The sequence below is a fragment of the Choristoneura fumiferana genome, chromosome 17 (assembly GCF_025370935.1).
Source record: "Choristoneura fumiferana chromosome 17, NRCan_CFum_1, whole genome shotgun sequence".
NCBI lineage: Eukaryota > Metazoa > Arthropoda > Insecta > Lepidoptera > Tortricidae > Choristoneura > Choristoneura fumiferana.
In genome coordinates this window covers 19,926,290-19,942,822 of record NC_133488.1, presented here as the reverse complement: position 1 = coordinate 19,942,822, position 16,533 = coordinate 19,926,290, and the positions used below count along the sequence as shown (strand labels likewise).

Here is a 16,533-nt window from a genome sequence, read left to right as displayed (position 1 = left end):
GTTGTTGTGTTGTTGTTTTGTAAAATCTGCAAGTGAATTTTGACTCACTTCTAGTGGTCTGATTGACGTGGAAATTTGGCATAGGTACTTATGTGGGGTGGATGACAGTGCAAGTACAATCACAAAAAAAGCAAGTCGACAAGAGCTTGTATTAAAAATTAAATTTATAGATTTCGCCTGCCACCATATATTGTCCATTTGATAGTAAGTAGGTTGAGACCCATTAGACATAAGAAATCTCGGGCCGTAAATGTAGGCAAGTACTGCAGAGCAAAAAGTAAATAATACAAACATACGGTTTTACAGGTATTTTTTTTATATTTATCTTTTTAATATTAATATTTTTCTTATTTACACTTAACACAGTTTATTTACTAATTTACATAGGTATTTACATTTACATTTACTTATTTATATTAAAAAAAAATATTATTTACACAAACATTATTAAAAGACAACACAATCATTTATAGCCGTTTGTTTAAATTTATTCATTTAGATCTACAAGATCTGCCAATGGCTGTATTTAACCAATAAGTTCTATAACAGCCCGAAGAGGCGTTGTTAAACTAGTACATATATAAGGAGATAACTCTTAGGAATAAAGGCCTTTTTTCCGCCATCACCGCCGGCAACGGTCGCACAAACAATTAATCTGTATTTTATTCTTCCCAGAATTAAGATTGGTTTTTGGAGTCTTTTGTATTTTTTTTATTTCAACTCCAAATTTTGTTACTTTTACGATCATCCCGTAAATTCCACATCGAAAATACAAACTGAAACATAGATCAGAAAATCAGGAAAGCGCTGGTCTCTTTTTCTGGTTTTTCCGTGCATCTATATTTGTTTGTATTTTCCAGAATTACCCAAATTTAACACCGTTATTATTCGGAAACTGACATAACATAATTTGAGTTGTCAACGTTAGCTACACACCGAAAACTCAGATTGCAAGCCTACTCGTACTTGATTTCAGAAACTAATTTCATTATAGCTAATCTGCAATCAAACGAACACTTATGCTGAGAAAGTTTTACAAGTTCCATTATAAAATGATTAAAATCAATTATTCGGTGCCCCAAATCTTGATTTTTCGGTCTCAATCTGAAACAAACGTTTATTTTACTCTCAGATATGTAAGGGTCAACTTTTTATTTAAGGTTCAACTGTGTTATTTTTAGTACAATACAAATATTCGTAACACCACAGATCAGTACGGTCAGCATCAAAAGTAGCTGCGTATTTTTTAAAACTTTGTCGTTATACAACAACGTACTTACACCATACAAATTTGGCAATATCCTAATACGACAAAGTAAAAAAATTATCCGCTACTTTGGGTGCTGACTATACAGTGAAATCACAGTAAAAAAAGGCAAAGTAGAAAAAAGCTGTCTTATATCTTTAAAATTAACTTTTTAGAACCTAAGTACAAAACAATACAATACTCCGACTCTTTATTGTACACCAAAGTATAAGTACATTCGTTTACTGGCTTTAAGTTAATACAAAACTTACTGATACTTCAGATGCGCATTCTAATACTATGTTGAGAGATGAGTTATTTTTCTCACATTATATTTCTATCTATAAAGAAAAAAAAAAACATTTTCAAAAATATGAAATTCTTTATTCTGCTCACGTAAAAATTGGCAATAAAAGAAATACTTACTGTAGCTGTTAGACCTACATAGTTTCTTCAAGATAAAACTTGGATTTGTTATTAATTTATACTATAATTTACTATGTAGGTAGGTAGGCGTTTTCAAAAAAGAGTGTACCTTTTCTTTCAAAATGTATTTAATTTTTTCATATAAACTTTATGAGTCAGTTTTGTGACGCCCATACCGAGTGTATGAAAAAAAAACGTTACAAAACTGTCATTTTTGATAGGGAATTTTTTTAAACCATCGAATCGATTGTACTTTTGATTCTGAGAAGGAAAAACTATATTTTTTCCAAAATTGAAAAAAAAGAATGAATACGTTTTTTGTGAAAACGCCCAGGTAGGTACTAAAATCTTACGAGATTAATACATTTTGTAACTGCATACATTGGCGAATTTTCTCGTTTTCTAAAGAAACGAAATTAAAATGAAGCGATATTAACTTCATCAAGGTTGATATTCAAAGTAAGTAGATCTGTAAAATTAATATGGATACATACCACTACATACCCTTGCATAAAATCGATTGACATTGTTTTATTTCCACCTAAATTCGAAGACGGCTCCATGACTTTATTCTCAGAACTTTGTTCTAATGATTGCTTCTGAAAGATAATAATGTATTTTATTATTTGTGTTACTGCTTATTGAAATGTGAATAGTTTTGTAAGTATAGTCAATGGCTTTTTGTACAAACACTGAATTGCAATAATTAAAGGAATAAAATCGATTTTCTACAGTACCTTTAGATTTCTAAAGTTTTAGAAGTTAATGTTTTCGCGTACTTAGGTACTTGCAGTTCACTATTGGTTCACACACATACTTTAGAATATTTTTAACTATTAATTACCTTACCTACCTACCTACTTACCTATCTAAAAAGTAGGTAAGTACTTAGGTATTACCTATTATACTCGTATAAAACTAGAAGCAGATAGGGAATATTACTGCAATGTTCTGCCGTCAGAATGCAGCACTAGCACAAACCGTAATCGAATGCCTTTTAAATGTCCGTAAGATACCAAAATATCACATTATATCAATAAATTTTTTGGAAATATAGCTCTATTGTTACTTTCGATGTAAATATCATATTATTTTGTTAGTATGTCATATATGTCATGAACCGTCATGGCGACAAAACTAAGAACTGACGTTGTCATGGCGATTTGTTTACGTTTTGTGCCAGTGAACTGTAGAAATATAATGATTACTCACCTTTTCTTAATCATAACCATACATTCATGAATTAAACAACCTTTCTTTTCCTTTTTGAAGATCCGACATTTTTTCCCATTTATTGCTCGGTATTATTTTATATGCGATCGATGGCGCGTGGCAGTTCGACTAGCATAGGTCCGTCGCTGACAACGCCGGCGGCGGTCTGAGGCATGCGCTGAGAGGGGACTGGTTTCATAGGGTTTCATACAAAATACGAGCGCGCGCTAGCTTATATTAAAATGTCGTAAGCGACAAAACGGTTTTTGTCGTTTCAACTACAAATTACAATTTAATAAAATAAAATCCAACTTGAATGTTGAAGTATGGGTTAAAACTAATTTAATATGAAAATTTGGAATCTTAATTTGATCTGGGTTGCCTGTAACAAGCAAATCCCTGTCTTACAAGAGGTATCTTTGATATTTTTTTCTGTGCTATAAAATAGTCGAATCGTGTTTCGGCAACTTGGAAAACAAAGTCATTGAATGAAGAATCAGGTTTTCAAATATCACTTTGATATGTTTTGTAATTGCTGAGATAAAACTAGATGTTTTTCAGTATCTTAAATGCCCAATTCGTCGTCTTAACTTTTTGGTAATATAGCTCTATCGTTACTATCGGTGTAAAATATCATGTTATTCTGTTACTAATAAATATATCATTATTTCTATACTACTGTATACTACACTATGCCACTAATACTCTTTGGTCATGATCTGTCATGGCGACAAAATATAAAGAGAACTGACGTTATCAGAGCTTTGCCTAATAGACACTCTTTCCCGGCATCCGGCATCGGCGGGTACATCGTTTTTTAGGGTTCCGGAGCCAAAACGGCAAAAACGGAACCATTATAGTTTCGCCATGTCTGTCTGTCTGTCTGTCTGTCCGTCCGTCCGCGGCTTTGCTCAGGGACTATCAATGCTAGAAAGCTGTAATTTTGCACGATATAAACGTAAGCTATGCCGACAAAATGGTACAATAAAAAAATCTAAAAATTTTTTTTTTAGTGTACCTCCCATAGACGTAAAGTGGGGGTGATTTTTTTTTCTCCTCCAATCCTATAGTGTAAAGTATCGTTGGATAGGTTTTTTAAAACCATTAGGGGGTTGCTACAACGATTTTTCGATTCAGTGATTTTTTTTGCAAAATATTCACCTTTAAAGTGAAAATTTTCATGAAAATCGAGCGTCCCCCCTCTAAAATCTAAACCGAAGGGTGGAAAAATTTGAAACAATTCAGGATGGTAGTAAGTATATCAAACCTTTAAGGAAAACTATACCGGCTAAGTTTGCTTGAGAATTATTAGTAGTTTAAGAGTAAATAGCAGCCTTAAAAAAATAGTAATATCGACATGAAAATACCGACCCCGTTTTTCGTGTACTCGCCCATAGAACACGAAATATCGGGTCGGTATTTCCATGTCGGTATTATCTGGTCGGTAAATAGTGTCACTCCCCTAATAGGTCCATATTTTTGTCTAATTGACAAAAGAAAAAATAAGTGTCCGTTATTTTTTGAAAATGTAACTGTTTAAATACAGGTAGTTATACGAGTATATTTTAAGCCCTCTTGTTCTGAGAGGAGGCCTGTGCCCAGCAGTGGGACGTATATAGACTGGGATGGATAGGAGTAGGTATATTTTAGGAGTCTAGTCTGTTTATTTTCAATAATAAGTACTCAAACATCCAAGCGAGTTCTATTTACACACGCAATTGACTAATGGCCCTCCGAGCGATAGCACTTTAAGCCTTCTCAAACATTGTAAAAGGGTTTAATGGGGCACCCACATAAGAAGGGGTGATTATCTAAATGAAGTACTATTAATAAGGTCCACTTGTATGGTTATTTAATTTGGAGTTCCGGACCCAAACGTTTCCTTGTTAATTTTTTTAAACAAATAAGATTATTGGATTTCGTATTTTGTACGGAATATTCCAAGTTAAGATATTTTATTCTTAAGGATTTACTCTTAAATACTAGAAAACTTAACCGTTATAGTTTTCCTTGTAAGTTTGATATACTTACTACCATCCTGATTTTTTTCAAATTTGTGGTTAGATTTTAGAGGGGGGGGGGGCGCTCGATTAATGAAATATTTACTTTATAGTTGAATATTCTGCAAACAAATCACTGAATCGAAAAATTGTGTTAGCAACCCCGTAATGGTTTTAAACGACCTATTCAACAATACCCCACACTACGAAATCGGTGAGAAAAAAAAATCACCTCCACTTTATGGGAGGTACTCTAAAAACATTTTTTATTGCATTATTTTGTCGGCATAGTTGACATTTATATTCGTGCAAAATTACAGCTTTCTTCTATCTATTATCTAGCATTGATAGTCCCTGAGCAAAGCGACGGTCGGACAGACAGACAGACAGACAGACATGGCGAAACTATAAGGGTTCTGTTTTTGCCATTTTGGCTACAGAACGCTAAAAAACAAGTAAATAAGCTAGGAACTCGTGTCTTTAGCCCTAAAGGTCTCTACCCATTACTCCTTATCATACCATGATCTTAATAGGACCGTAACGGGCACGGAATGTAATGCGACACGGACTGCAACATGTCAACGGCGTGTAATCCCAATAAGTGTATTGACGCTCCGTGCATGGCACGCGACGGTGACGGTTGGCTAAGAGAAGTTTCCCTGCCGGCCGCGCGGCCGCGTTAGGCACTTGTCCCACCGCCGACGATGAGCGAGAAGCGAGCAGAGCGAGTAACTAGAAACGAGTGGGCGAGCAGTGAAAAGCGAGTGTTCGAGCACGACGGGCGATTGCTCGCTCCACTCGCTCGAGCCGGGCGGCCGCCAAGCTAACAGCACTGAGCGAGTATCGCTGAGCTAGTTTTATAGCTCAGCGAGTTTTATAGCTCTTGTCGCTGCGACAAAAGATGTCGGCAGTGTGAACCGCCAGCGATCAACTATTAATATATATGTCTCTTTTACTCACACAGGATCTTATATCTTTTGTTCGTTTCTTGAGCGAGAAAATAGTCGGTAGCCAATCGTTTCCTCGCCGGCGGTGAGACAACTGCCTTAGGTATTCGTTTGGGATATTGCTGTCTTTATCGCTCGTGACATAAGCGCTCGCAGCCGTCCCCTCCATGCCTTCCGCAACGACGTCCGTAATTTTTATCGAGATATCTGTAGGCTTTTTAAGATTTGGGCGGTTGAATTTTGGGTTTCGTTCTCCTCATATTATACGAAAAGTATAGCACAGAAGTCAATGATATTTTACAATCAAGATATTCATTATATTTTCTATGCCTGTAGTTTTTTCGAGTTTTGTAAAAATGCTTTATTAGTCTGTAATTCTCGTGCAAAGTTGACATCTTTTTTTGTCGACTTTTGAGCTCCTGTAATTCTGATATTACACATTTATATGAAAATCTGAAAAACCGCAGGCATAGATAATTACGTCTAGTCCATACTTACAAAATTTCATCTATTTCTGTAGCCTAGTTTTCAAACGAGACCGGGACTACGTTTGTATGGAGAATGGAACGAAGAGACTTCTCTTAAGAAACGTGCTAGTGGGTATATAGTCTCATACTTTTCAATACAAAGAATATATTTTAGCCTGACACGTTCCTATGACGGTCATGGTAGTGGGTACAGACCATTAAGGTGACTCAACTCAAAAAAGTACCAGACCATCATTCAGGTGAAACAAACGCAAACATTAGGCTATTCACATACGAAAATACAACATATTCTAGGTCGAAAATACAAACTGATGCATAGAAAAACCAGAAAAATAGGACCAGCGCTGGGAATCGAACCCAGGTCCTCGGCATTCCGTGCCACGTGCTATACCACTACACCACCACTGGACAGTGATATAGACACGAATTTCTCCTATGCACCTATTTATTTCAATCTTAATTTGATTGCTTAATAACGACATCTCTTGTCTGGGTGAGCGGTTAGTTCCAATGGGGTGCTGAAAGTTTCTCGATAAGGGCTACAGCATAGATGTCGCTAGTGTCGCTGCTTAAGTGACTAAATAAGAAAAGGTGCATAGGAGAAATTCGTGTCTGTATCACTGTCCAGTGGTGGTGTAGTGGTATAGCACGTGGCACGGAATGCCGGGGTTCGATTCCCAGCGCTGGTCTTATTTTTCTGGTTTTTCCATGCATCTATATATCAGTTTGTATTTTCGATATAGGTTTTACGGGATGACCGTAAAAGTAGCAAAAAATTTGGAATTGAAATAAAAAATACAAAAAGATTCCAAAAAAACAATCTTAATATTCTAGGTCATATTTCATGCACTTATCGTTCGAAACCTCATGACCTTTCCATACCAGCCTGCGGGTAATTTTACTGCTCAGTGGTTCAGTCACAAGATAACGTAGATTGACCCGGGTTTCCATAACCATATTGCTATAGTACTTGCTATATTGCGTTGTGATATGTGCCTTCGGCTATGTAAATGTCAGCAATCATGTCTTCTTTCCTTATGCTTTTCTCAGTGTGATGTACGGGGTACAGTCCTTTGTCTTATGTTGGTGATTTATATAATCATGTTTATGTAGTAGGTGCTATATTTAGACCCTACTGCTGCTGCTGTTTTTTTTAATGGTTACAGTATTTGACAGCTCCAGAATTTGCCTTATCCTATTTATTACCAAAAACGTGCATTGTCAAGCTTTGATTTATAAAATAAATAAAAAAAAATCAAATATTGTATTGTTAGGAAAATTCATACATAACATATTCAAAAAGGTATGATGATTATAGTATGGTATGAGATGTGTCTGTAGTCTTATTCTAAAACCTAGCACGGCACGGACAACCTAGCTACCTAGAGTTAAGTGTGAAGACGTAATAGACATACACAGTTACTTTCGTGCTTGTCCCTCTATCTCCCACTAAATTATAAAGGCGAAAGTTTCTAAGTTTGTTTCTTTATTACCACGTCTAAACCACTGAACCAACTATATGAAATTTTAGGGAGGGACATAAGATAGTTTTTATCCCGGAAATTTGCATAGTTCCCGCTGGATAGCGAGAAATGAATTCTACGGGGACGGAGTCGTGGGCAAAAGACTAGTAGAAGTAATTATGATTGGTTTTTTGGAGTCTTTTTGTATTTTTTATTTCAACTCCATATTTGTTACTTTTACGGGTATCCCGTGAAACCATATCGAAAATACAAACTGAGACATGGATGCACAGAAAAACCAGAAAAGAGACCAGCGCTGGGAATCGAACCCAGGTCCTCAGCAATCCGTGCTGCGTGCTATAACCCCTACACCACCGCTGGACAGGAATCTAGACACGAATTTTTCCTATGCATACATATCTCAGGTTGCTTATTTCTACTACGCTACTTATGCAGCAGCACTAGCGACATCTATGTTCCGCTCTCATCGAGAGACGTCACACTCTTTCGGAACCAACCGCTCACCCAGACAAGAGATGTCGCTACTAAGCAATCAAATCGCAAAATGCGCTGGTCTCTTTTTCTGGTTTTTCTGTGCATCCATGTCTCAGTTTGTATTTTCGATATAGTAGAAGGAAGTAATATTGATCGAAATAGCTATGAGTGACATTTTGTGTTGTAAATGCCTTCTTTCCTTACGCTTTTCCTCCCACGTTGCCTGACATATGAGCTATTTGGCATAAGGTATTATGTCAGATACAACAGAGGGGGCAGTTTTTATTTATTACCTACCATGTAAATACGCTAGGGTGTTGTAAAAGTGTCATCATTTTTATTAAGTTACATAAATAAACAGTGAGTATGTATGTTTTTTTATTTAATAAATATAAGTAATGGGCACCTCTCAGTTTTTCAGAATTGATGTGCGAAATTACAATTGAATTTTAGCATTGACTTTCGCTGAAGGAAAACATCGTAAGGAAAATTGCGCACACCTGCGAAGCCCACATGGGCCCCCATGTACCCAAACTACGTTTGCAGACCAAATTTCAAGTCGATGCTATTAACGTTGAAGAGTTCCGTCCTGCACAGACGATCCTGGCCGGACTACCAGGATGTTACTACTAATTATTGTATTGCTGACACGTGATTTACATAAGTATGCCAAACTACGAGTCAATCCAACTACTGGAAGTTGGTCGAATTTAACTTGCAAGATTTGACTACCGAGACAGACAGACCGGGACAGGTGAAACTACTAGCTTGTAAAAATACCTACCCCTTTATTCATAAACGACAATCAAACCTATTTCGAGTTAATGCCGCTAAAATTCGTTTGTCGAATTGTCACTTGCGAGATTTGACTTGTTAGAAGACAGACAAAGCATTTGTTAGTTAACATAGGCTTGTAAGTTTTAAATACCTAGTATCTAGGCTATTTATAACAAATATCCTAATAAATGAATACCTAGTATTTTTAATTCTTAATTGTTAAGTTAAACAGAAATATTACTCAAACCAGTTGCACCTGCCTAAAATATGAATTACTAATAAATATTCAAGCATACATCAACCTTTTTTTACACAAAAAGGGTTTTTATTCGTATTTATACAGGTGACAAACGTTTCGCACATTTTACGATTTCTCGTATAGTCGGCGGCGGGGCAACGAATCCTTTTGTAGGTGCGACGACCCTCCAGCACCTATCATCAGCAACTTTTAGGCGAACTTGCATGGTTAGTTAACTCTATATGACTCCAAGTTAGAGCGTTTCACATTATCCGATCCGATATCGGTATCAGACGATGATAGACGACATCCGATAGCCGACACTATGTGCTGCTTTCACATAAGTATTTCAGACAAAATCGTTCCGATACTTAATAGAGACAATTAAGATACACGCATAGCACACATACAAACCGACAGCCCACGGGCGTCCGATGGTGCAGTGGTCATATCGGTGTCGGCTCCGATCTCCGATATCGGGCCGGATAATGTGAAAGACGCGTACATATTCCATACATTTTACTTGCCCCGATATCATATCGTCATCCGATACCGATATCGGATCGGGTAATGTGAAAACGCTCTTAAGGTACTTACAGCTGCCAATGCTGTACATTTTATACGAGCGTGCGTCAAAATATACCAACAAGGTGTCATCAAATTGTTCGTAGCTAATAGCTAATTAGTTAAATATCAAGATAAATCACTGGATATGATAGCTGGCAATAGCAGACAGAGTTTTTTCCTCGTTTTATATTTAAATACGTCTCTTTTCTAAAGCATTTCGTTTGCTTTAAAAACTATGAATATAAAAAAATCAAATGTTTTACACGACGTTTTTTGTGTGTGACGTGACATCTACTTATGTGCACATATTTGTTTTTTGTCTAAAATACTAAAGCCATGCAAAAATAATATACCAGTATTATTAACTTCTTTCATTTAATTAAACAATACTTAGCGTGCCGCTTGCAAGTGACACTTTGTTAAGGCACGAACAATTAAGAGACGTGATTATTTCGTACATGAATTATTGTCGCTATAAGACCGTACTTGGTACGTACAGGACAAACACTGGTATAATGAAGTATTTAAATTTAATTACTGACCGTTTGTTTTGACAATCCTACTAATATTATAAATGCGAAAGTTTGTGTGAGTGAGTGAGTGAGTGAGTGAGTATGTTTGTTATTCGACCACGCTGAAACGGCTAGACGGATTTGGATGAAATTTGGCAAAAAGTTATTTTATAACCTGGATTAAAACATAGGATACTTTTTATTCCGATATTCCCACAGGATAGGGAAAAAATCTTAAAATTTCAACCGCTGGGTCTAGAGTCTTGAAATTTTGGACAATTATTCTTAACACAACCTCAATGAAGACCACGATATAAATTTTAGGAATACGGTATTTGAAAACTCCTGATTTTGCCATATCTTAATATTATTATGAAAATATATATATACTTAGAGATAGTGTTTAGCGAAGAGAACATTTAAATCGGTTGAAAATTGGATTTATAGTGATTTATTGAAAAATCTATATACCTGTCTCTTTCTCAAACGCTTTTCTCTATGCAGCAAGTATGGCGGTACTGGCGTGTGACGTCACATGCCAGTATGTCTTTCTCTGTCTAATCTTGAATTTCAAACCTTTATAACTTTGTTATTTGTAAAGGTAGCTTAAAAATTGTTTTTCTATTCGATAACAGGCATTGTGTAGTTTTAATTTATAAAACATATACAAAATAGTCAAACACCGTATTCCCAAGGGGAATTTTGTAAAATTCCGGAATTTTAATTGTAACCAGATCTAATAGTTCACACGTGCAAAGCCGCGGGTAAACATTAGTACCTAAGAAATAATAATGTAATTTACCAAACGAGCCTATTTTGCGTGAAACGAGACGAGAAAATTAGATTTTTATGGTTCCGTACGTGTAAGGAGGTAGGTAAATAGGTAAAGATCTTGAATATCTGTTTTTTTTTTATTTCAAAATATTTAATTTAGTGGTAATATTTGTAAAAAATAGTTTTGACCTACCTAAAAGAAGTTAGTTGTAAAATAACACTTCACAATATTATGATTACATACGGTACCATGTGCGAGTCTTACCCATACTTGACCACTTTTTTTCAGTAGGTATTTAGTACCACTTTATTTTTCCACTACACACACAAACACACATGGGGTAGTCAGAGCACACGAAACGTTACCGCTTCGGAGCCACTTTCCACTAAACGTAACATAACCAAATAATTACAAGTTATCATCAAAACAAAGAGTTCCCTTATTTCAGAGAAAAAAAACTAATTGTGATAAAATATTTCGTCGCATAGATACCTAGATAATTAGGTAAAAACAATAACATGTATAACCTGTTATACCTGGTTGTACGGAACTAATACCTACTACTTCGAAAATAAAAGCTGACAGCTTCAATAGACCTTAGGACACAAAAGAAACGTGACGCATGAGTACATAAAAGCCAGTCATATAAAACACATAAAAAACGGCACAATGGTAATTTCCGCATCTTGCGCCTTATTGAGTGCGGTTTGCGGCATGTAGCATGCGACATTCTTGTAGTAATTACTGTCGGACTGTCGCAAGCACCAGCGATGATGAGGCAAAGGCAAGGCAAGCAAAAAGAAGATGGAGGAACGATTTGGATGTATACCTACCAAAAGGACTGGCCTGATATTACACCAGATACGAATGATGTAGGTTAAGAGCATAATAAATAATAATGCATAATAATGGTGTAGGGATTTTGCCCACCAGTGGTACACTATAGTAGGTCAAAGTAAAATGTCAGACATTTGACGCACGGTGAAGACAACAATTAAGGCAGATTTTTTTAACAGCGACTGCAAACAAATAGGTTTTTTAAAATTGACATAAAATATAGTACGAGTATAAGCCGTTTTTGCTGACTGTTGTTTTGTGTTTGCTATATTTTTGTCATCAAATCTACATTATGTATACCAAAATCTGACCACAATTAACTCAGAACAAATTAACATGCAAGATTTTAAGCAAACAAATAAATATACGAAGTGAATTATATATGTAAAATCTTGTAAAAAGTAAAACGTAAGCGTAAACACAAACATGCAAAATAGTTTGTGAATTTGGGTTACACCTCTGTTCAAACTTATATTTGTCAGGTCTCGCAAAGATAAATGTCAGAGTGTCAGATAAAAACAAACGAATGTGGATGTTACATAAGCTGAGCGAGAGAGCAATAAATTGTTCTTGCATACTCATGCAATTCTTTCGAAAACGCTGGTAGTATAAAAAAACGTGTAAGAGAGCCCTAGCCCTTTACAGAATAAGTTAAAGTTTTGACTTTGATTTTAAACAAAGCAGAACAACTAAATCCGTCAGCAGTCTGCCGCATCTTGACGCATGCCGCATGCCACGAGCCGCTCGACAGACGTGCATCCTTAGTTCAAATTCCATCCGTCCTCTGACTCTAATGTAGGTTCCGAAAATTGTCGTAACACGTCAAGCATAAACTCTTTTATGTATTTTTTATGAGAGATATTATCGCTAGTATTACTCGTAAAATCCTGGCCGTTATACTAATTTGGGGAACACATTTTCGTGTCGCAATGTGTCGGGGGACGTTACGATGGATTTGGACCATGAATTTGGGATACTTAATTAAATTAGTTAAAGAGGTTTAAATCCTATTTTAGGGTACAGATCCGCTTCTCTCTACACATGTCAAAAAAAATACGCAGAAAATTGCTATTAAACCGTAACCACGTACGTCCCACGCACGCACGTACGTGCAACCGTATTCATACAAATAAATATTTCTGAAACCTGAATAATGACCTGAATAAATACCGATTACCAACTTAATACCTATGTTGACGAAATAAATGATATTTGAATTTGAATCAAAATTCATTGCCATATCGTTTCATACTCTTAGGTATTGCTCCTCTTATTAAGATAGGTAGGGATGTTATTGTTTATATAATATTGTCTTCACTCTCTTAATCTGTTGTTACAGTTGTTTGAGGGTTGGAGACCTGGTGACCTGTCATACAGGTTTCCCCTAGTTCAGGCACCAGTCTCCACGGCACAATTTTTGTACCTATGCATATTCATTACTTATTACTGTATAAACTGTATATCCTGTGGTGGTTTTTTTATAGCACTAAAACCAGCGTCTGATTACTATTCGTGTTTGTATAAAACATAATACGCTTTACTTCTCCGTATTTAGGCTCCTACTGTTTGTTCAGTTCCACATCCATTCGCTTCATCGTCCTTTCCTCTGTCTTCCTTGCGTTTGTTTTTTGAAACAAATACAGTACCAACAACCAGAATGTTAGTGGCGCTAGGGACTCTCTTGAGAAAGAAAAAGAAAACTGATCTTTTAGTCGAGATCTGTCGAGTGATCGATCGAGTTCTGAACGATATTAGCAAACTTGTTAAAGTGTAAACTACAAACAATTTCTTTGCTCACCCGCGACCTTATCATACTCGTAGCTACGTATACTCGTTTGCAACAAATGTCAGTTCTAACATAATCTGGTAGCATGGTGAACGGTTGTGTTGCTCTGAAGCTCTGAAGATGAGCCTCCAAAAATCCTTGGGGGAGGCCTACGTCCAGCAGTGGACTGCTTTCGGCTGACATGATGATTAGAGCGTTTTCAGATTATCCGATCCGATATCGGACCATATTTCATACATTTTACTTGCCCCGATATCGTATCGGCGCCGCGGCGTCCGATACCGATATCGGATCGGATAATCTGAAAACGCTCTTAGATTGTATACCTTAGCAGACAGGATTGTTCAGACACCCACACTAGACCTTTACCAAAAAAGTCGTTCCAGATATTAACAAAACACCTAAAAATAATGGAAGCCAACGTCAGCACGTTCCGGAATGAACCAATTACCTTAAAAACAGAAAAAAATACAAACATCGCTTCCCCTTGTTAGCTCGCTTTTCCATTTATTTTTAAGCTCTATGCAAAATATGTCCAAAGCAGAAAACAATATTTTGTTTTGCAACATCACTCCAATTCCGGGGTCCTTAATTCTGTTTTTCACAGAATCGTATTTACTTCCTCTATAGCCGAGTGTATTGATTTGTGTATTTGTCATTTTAAATGTAGATACTCGTATTATTTTGACGACCAGATTGCCCAGTGGAGCAGTGGTTAGAAAACTTGACCTCGAATTTTTAGGGTCGATTCCCCGTCGGAGCTGACATACATAGTACATACATAATACATACATATGCGGAGCTGATATACAATAAAAAATGATTTCTCACTTCTCATGCCCGTAAAGTTGGTATTTATGCTGAATTACTGAAGGTAAAAATTACTTTTTATGCTCTAGTGCATAAAGTAAAATCTTCATCTAAGATCAAAGTGCCAACAGCCACAAACAAAAAGCTTCTATATTTTGTTATATAAATTTTTATTTTTTGTAAAACTACAAATCAATCAAAATAAATCAATAAAACAAAAAAAATATATATTTACATATATAGAAATGCATAATAAATAAATGATATGTAGTAAGAGAACAATTGTTCCCACTGTTTGCTAATTAATTTCCTCTCAATCGAACTTAAAAGCAGAATGTAAAACTCGAGCACTAAACCCATTTTCCCCTCGACGTGTCTATCTACTATACGAACGTCTCGGGTATAATGACTCGTTTTATGCCCTAGTTGTACAATTTACTATTTTTTATCGAATTTTGGGTATTGAATATTATTATGTTTTTAAAGTTTATTTAAATCAGTTGTTTAGTGCCCATAACATAAGCTTTGCTTACTTTGTTACTAAGTCCTGTGTTCCGTGGTATTTATTTATCGGACATACTCGTAACGTGAGTACAATCGAACAGATTGAATCATGACCCAGGGTGGAACCTTGTCCTACTAATGCCATGTTGACATCTCATACTTTTGTCAAGGAAAACATAGTGAAATTGATTATTAAAAGGCTCCACCGTGGGCCATGATTCAATTTGTTCGACTGTACCTATGTATGTAGCTTTTGTCAATTATAATGCCGACATACTTTAGTTAAGCGTAATGTAAAAATTATCCGCTTTTAATCATTTGTGGTTTGGCTATTTTGATTTTGTTAGTCATTGATTTTGATGGAGAAAAAAGTGTCCCCAATTATCCATAAGAAATAGCGTTTTGTGGAGAATCATATTTATAATTTGGGTGAAAAATCAGTAAAGCAACATTTTTTATGTAAAAAAAAAATAGTAAGTATTCATGATTTCGAGTAGGTATAAAAACCGGCCAAGAGCGTGTCGGACACGCCCAAAATAGGGTTCCGTAGCCATAACAAAAAAAAAGTGATATTTTTCTAAGGATTTCGTATTTTATACAGAATCTACCAAGTTTAGGTAGGTATATTGCATACTTACTTTTAGGCTGCTCTTTAAGAGTAAAACTACTAATAATTCTCAAGCAAACTTAGCCGTTATAGTTTTCCTTGAAAGTTTGATATATTTACTACCATCCTGAATTTTTTCAAATTTTTCCACCCAGCGGTTTAGATTTTAGAGTGGGGGGGACAATCGATTTTAATGAAAATTAGCTTTTTTAAAAAAATACGCACAATATTTGACTGCAAGTCTACTTCCGTTCTCATCCATAATATTCTACTGTTACGTCGTAACTCGACCAATCCGCATTCCCCACGAATTGTTCCGATTCCCCATAAAATGGTTCCCGGTTAATAAAACCTCACGTTTTTTTCTCAATTATTCGGAGCTATCGTGCATCGAATAAATTCTGGTTAGGGGTCACGGTTCGATCCGTAATGAGAGAGAGCGGGTTCCGAGAAGCGAGCGCATGTTAGGGCTTGTGGAAAAGTAAGTAGTTTTCTCTTGTACTTGATACCAGATTTAGTGATTGTGTGAGCTCTCTGTTTTTTAGCAGACTACCCGAAGGAGGTTTAAATATGTTTTAAGCGGAAGTGTGATTATGTATATTTCTTTGACTCTGTAGTGCCATACATAAGGAATCTGAATTTTCAAATTGGCATCCGTGAAAAAATAATGATTCCATCTGTGGCCTCCATGGATTAATGAACTGGAGAATTAACATGAGATTAATATAATTATAAATGTGGGTAACAAATGAAAGCTAACATAGTTACTTAGCCCATTCTAAGTTTATAATTTAAGTGTGATAACACTTTTAAACTACCATTTTCAAAAATCAATAAACCCGA

General features: G+C 35.9%; 1 protein-coding gene across 2 annotated transcripts in view; it reads right to left on the bottom strand.

Moving 5' to 3' along the window:
• LOC141437073 (uncharacterized) overlaps positions 1–16,533 on the bottom strand; it is a 168,116-nt gene that overhangs the window by 72,532 nt on the left and 79,051 nt on the right. The gene's annotated exons all lie outside the window — the stretch shown is intronic.